Source organism: Odocoileus virginianus, unplaced genomic scaffold (genome assembly GCF_023699985.2).
Source record: "Odocoileus virginianus isolate 20LAN1187 ecotype Illinois unplaced genomic scaffold, Ovbor_1.2 Unplaced_Contig_28, whole genome shotgun sequence".
NCBI classification, from domain to species: domain Eukaryota; kingdom Metazoa; phylum Chordata; class Mammalia; order Artiodactyla; family Cervidae; genus Odocoileus; species Odocoileus virginianus.
Window position 1 is genome coordinate 605,224 of NW_027224345.1, and position 6,000 is coordinate 611,223.

The following is a 6,000-nucleotide window of genomic DNA, read 5'->3' on the forward strand; positions in this document are numbered from 1 at the left end:
CAGTGAGTGAAAGTGAAAAGTGAAAGTGAAGTCGCTCAGTCGTGTCCGACTCTTCGTGACCCCATGGACTGCAGCCTACCAGGCTCCTCCATCCATGGGATTTTCCAGGCAAGAGTACTGGAGTGGGGTGCCATTGCCTTCTCCATTTGTAAATCTACTATACTTCAAATAAATAAATTTTTAAAGAATACATTAAAATGAATAATAGTGTTCCTTAAACCTGTTTTGTCTGTTCCTTCTCCTGAGTTCCCTGGAGCCAGTCGACCTGCCCTTACTATAAGTTGGGAAGAATCAATATTTTTCCCTCTGGCTTCTCTGCAGATTGCCGAGGGGGTGGAGTGTAGGGGGTGGGAGGGTAGGATCTCTGCTTGAACTCTGCCCCTCCATTTCTGTACAGTGCATTCAGCACTTACCATAAAGTCTCAGGGAAGAGAGGAGACATTAGAGATCATCTGGTTATCTAACAAAAATTTAGACCTAATCATGTGATTTCCCTACTTTGAAAGTGCCCTTGGGTCTCCTGCCTGGCCCCTCAGGTCCCTCTGCCTTTCACCTCCCGCCTCCTGCACTCATCAGGACACCTATTGCTCCTTTACTCTATCCCAAACCTCAAGGCTTAAGCCACTCCAAGGTGTTACTGCTCTGACAAAACTGCCTTTTTCAAGCCTCCTGACAGTGGATCTGTTGATCCCTCAGCTTGGAACTGCCATGGACAGCCCAGCACTCTTCCTGGGTACCTAATCCCACTTGTTGGCCTTGGAGATGCATACAGCTCAGGTCCTTCTGGCTCTGTGAGCACCCGGTCCCCTCAGGCAGAGTCATGCCACATTCTTCTGCCCCAGAGTCCTCAGTTCAAATTCAATGGCAACACAGTAGCAGATCGGGTTGTAATTAGTTTCTTTGTCTGTCCTCCACTAGACTGTGAATATCTTCATTAAAGAGCCTGCCTTAATTCATCTTTGCCACCTAACAGAGAGGTTAGTGCGATGTCCAACACTTGGTAAATACTTGTTGAATGAACAAATTGAGTCAACATCCCAGTCATTGTGCCAAGTCTCACTATACTCTCCCTGACTCTGCCTGGCCTCCCTCGACCATGAGGTCAAAGTCCTAACCCAGGAGGTTCCATTTTACATGTCTCTGTCTCCGCCCTCCTTTTCATCCCCCAGTAGTTTGCAGAGGAGCAAGAGAGAGGAAAAAATGGTTGGCTTTTTTCAATCAGACTGTACCCACTAACTAGATGGACAGGAAGTCTTCTTTGTCTAAAATTAGGTCTATAGTAAACCATGTTATAGATGATTATCGGCAAGAAGGGGCAATTGATTGGAGATGGGGATTAGAGGGAGAGTGAAGTTGATGAGACAATAGAAGGGGTATTCTGAGGTTTTCAGTCTGAGGGCATTGGGAAGATGGTGGTGCAGCCAACAGAAATGATGGGAGTTCACTTGGGGATGAGGAATTCCATGGAAAGTCCATGGGACTTCCGGCTTGAGAATAGGAGAAATGGCTGGTTAAAGCCGAAGATGTTACTTAAGATCACACAGCTGGTTAGGAGTGGGGGATGGGTTCGGGAGGCTGATCTCTTGCCTCCAGGTCAAGGGTTGGTTTGTTTTTGTACCATAGCTTGTCAAAGGACTCGATGGAATCAAAGCACCTTTTCCAGTATATTTTTTTCTCTGTCAATTTGTATTTATGCACAAATGACATTCTAACAACAATAAAGGGAATTGGGAAAGAGCTAAGAAAATCACAAAACAGTACCTCCCCAAACACCCTAAACACATCATCTGTATTCATTTGTTCTTGTTCCTGTTCTTGTTCTGATCGGTTTGTGTGCATGCATACTTTTACATAATTTTACTCCTAGCATACAGACCATTTTGCATTCTGCTTTTATTATACTAAGCACTTTCTGAGTTGCTACATAATCTTTATAATGAGTATTTTAACAACTGCGTCATATTTCATTAAATGGATATCCCATAATTAATAAAAGTTCCTTATTGTTGAACATTTAGTTTTTAGTGCTTTTTCTTTATTATGAATGTTGCTACAGTGAATAGTTTCCTTTATATGGCTTTTTCCTTCAGTGGAACAACTTCCTTAGAATAAATCCATTCCTTCACCCAACATTTATTGAGTACCTACTCTGAATCAAATTCTGTATTATGAGTCAGGGAAGCAGAGATGATTAAGATCTAGTTCCTGGTCTCAAAGAATTCACATTACAGTGCAGAGGTAGGGTGGGAGGAAGTGGACGGAAAGCTAGAAGAAGCTCTTCAGAGGAAAGATGGTGGTGAGGCAGTTTGGAACATGGAGGGCTGTTAAATCTGAAGAATTTGGACTTAGCCTATAGGTAGACAATGAGGAGTCACTGAAAGATTTTAAAGAGGACAGAATCAGCTTTGTGCTTCAGAAAGATAACTGACTGCTTCTTTTAGAATGGTTTGAAGGAAGTGTGACTGGTTTGGGTCAGGGAGGAGATGGGTCAGGGCTGTTTCAACAATGCAAGCAAGAAACAGAAGGGCGAGACCCAGGTCTGTGACTGTGGGGTGGAGGAGGAGGGGACAGATTCAAAAGACATTGCAGATGGAGTATTGGCCGAATCTGACTAGGAAATGACATATGTGCAGGGGTGAGGGACAGGGAGGTAATTAGGATGATTCCCAGGTTTCTGGTTTGGTGACTCAGTAGCACATTCACTGGGAGCTAGGAGGAGGCATGTTTGGTGTGTGCGATGTGGGACTGAGGGGGCGGACCAGCTGGAGATGCTTTATAGACACAAACCTGAGCGCAGGTGTGTGATATCTGGGCTGGAGACTCCCATTTGGGAGAACTGGTGCATCTGTGCTTAGTCCATGGGAGTGGTTGGCAGTAACTGTTGGAAAGGGAGCACTGTGTTAAGGGTCTGAATACTTTGATAGTGGTATTGTGTATTGCCAAAGACCTTCCTCAGAGCAGCCTTGCAATTTTACTATACTCATGCCAGCCTGGTAGTCACTTATTTTTAACTTTTACTAACGTTATTGTTTTAATTTGCACTTCAAAAAAATCACTAGTGGGGTTGAACATTTTGTCATATGCTTGTTTACTCATTCCATTTCCCCTTGTGTGAAGTATCTCTGCCTATTAATCTTTGGGGACATGTTTTTCTGATCAATTTGTATGGGTGCTTTATAGAACACAGAAGTTCATCATTTGTCATATTTGAGGCATATATTTTTACCAATTACTTTCCTTTTGATTTTATTTTTCTATGTACAAAGTTTCAAAATTTTGTATAGCCAAATCTGTTTATCTTTACTCTTGTAATTTCTTCTTGTCAATTCAAAGATTAGAAGGTTACTCTCAGTTCAAAGATCTGCTAAATACTCAATTCTATTTAATAACATGTATTTAGTTCTTTACCAACTTGGGGTTGATAAAGATAAATGGAATTAAAGATAAACTGAAAACAAATCTATTTTCCCCAAAATGCTTAACCAATTTTCTCATTGCAATATATTAAATGATCTTTGTCTTCGTTGTTTTGCAAGAACTGCTTTAACATATCGTAAGTGAAACCATGTAGTGCATGGTTCTATTTCTGTAAGTGTGGGCATGGAAGATGATGAGTAGGGAACTGAGATGTACATACATCCCCAGCATCCTGTCCCAGATTGCCAAAGGAAAAGGATGTGTATGAGTAGTTCATGTTCATAAGTCACACCATGAGTGGAGCAGTCCAAGCCCCTCAGTCTTCATCTTAAAGAGTAGCCCTTCATGCCTTAGATTCCCTGATCGATTTATTGTCAGCAATCAATGAACCAGCACAGCCTTCTCCTCACTTCTCACATTCCTGTGAGACAGTGAGGCAGAGGTGAAAGAGCATGGTTTGAATCTATCTCTGTGTGCCTTTGAGTAAATGGCTTCACTTCTCTGAATCACAGGTGCTTTATTTGGAAAATAGGGATAACCATACTCAGTTTGAGAGATGATGTATCAAATGCATAGAACACTGGGACTCATTCAGTGAATTAGTGCTCCAATTCCCTTCTGGATGCTTCCTTCTGAAATTTGGGTTTTTTCAACAGCTTTATTGAGGAATAACCAACATATAGTAAATGGCACGTATTTAAAGTATGCAGTTTGACAAATTTTGATGTGTGTATAAACCTAGTGAAACCATTTGTCACTAAGATAGTGAACATGTCCATAAGCCCCAAGTTTTCTCATGTCTGTTTGTAACCCCTCGGTCAAGCTCCTCCCCCTGCACTCCCAGGCAGCTGTTGATCTGCTTTCTGTCACTACTAGTTAATTTGCATTTTCTTGAATTTTGCATAAGTGGAAATATTCCAGTCTGTACTCTTTTTTTGTTTAGCATCTTTCACTCAGCATAATTAGTTTTAGATTCATTCATGTTGTTGCATGTATCAATAGTTTATTCTTTTATTGCTTAGTAGTTCCTCATATACATCATATAGTACATGTATACATATATGCATATACACATGTATGTATGTATGTATATCATAATTAGTTTATCCCATTCACCCATGGATAGACATCTGAGTTGTTTCCAGTTTTAAGCAATTACAGATGAAGCTGCTATGAACATTTCTATACAATTTTTTTATGAACAAATGTTTATATTTCTCTTGGTGAAAACCTGTAAGTGGAAGGCTAGGTCATATGGCAGATGTATGTTTTAACTTTTTGAAATTATTTCCAGACTGTTTTCCAAAGTGGTTGTAATGTTTTACATACCCATTTTCAGTGTTCCAGTCGCACCATGCCCTGGCCAACATATATTAAATCAGTTGTTGTTTTTTTAATTTAATTTTTAATTGGGGTTCCCTGGTGGCTCAGTGGTAAAGAATCTGCCTGCCAACGCAGGAGACACAAGAGACACAGGTTCAATCCCTGGGTTGGGAAGATCCCCTGGAGAAAGAAATGGCAACCCACTCCAGTATTCTTGCTTGGGAAATCCCATGGACAGAGGAGCCTGGCAGGCTATAGTCCATGGGGACACGATTTAGTGACTAAACAACAACAAATACATAAGATTTACCATTTTAACCATTTTAGAATGTATATTTAGGGACTTCCCTGGTGGTCCACTGGTTAACAATCCACCTTCCAATGCAGGGGACATGGATTCAACCCCTGGTGATCCCTGGCCAGGAACTAAGATCCCACATGCCATGGGGCAACTAAGCCAGCACACCACAACTACTGAACTGGCCTGCCACAATGAAAGATCCCTCATGACACAATGAGGATCCAGCATGCGGGACCCGACTCAGCCAAATAAATGAATATTTTAAAATAAATAGATAAATAAAATGTACAATTAGGGGACTTCCTTGGTTGTCCAGTGGTTAAGACTCTGAACTTCCACTGCAGGAGGCACAGGGTTTGATCCCTGGTTAGGGAACTAAGATTCCACATGCCACGCAATACTGCCAAAATATTAAAAAATAATAATAATAAAATTAAATGTACATTTAAGTGGTGTTAAGTACATTCACATGGAAAAGATAATTGCATCCCAGTGTATACAACAGCAGTATTAACAATAGCCAGAACATAGAAACAACCTAAGTGTCCATTGACGAATGGATAGAGAAAATGTGGTACATATATACAATGGAATGCGGTGGTGGTTTAGTCTCTAAGTCATGTCTGACTCTTGTGATCCAATGGACTGTAGCCAGCCAAACTCCTCTGTCCATGGACTATTAGTCACAAAAAAGAATGAAACAACACCATTTGCAGCAACATGGATGGGCCTAGATAGAGATTAGTATACTAACTGAAATAGTCAGAGGAAGAAAAATAGATGGTATCACTTTAGCTCAGTTGGTGAAGAATCCTCCTGCAATGCAGGAAACCCCAGTTCAATTCCTGGGTTGGGAAGATCTGCTGGAGAAGGGATAGACTACCCACTCCAGTATTCTTGGGCTTCCCTTGTGGCTCAGCTGGTAAAGAATCCACCTGCAATGCGGAAGACCTGGGTTC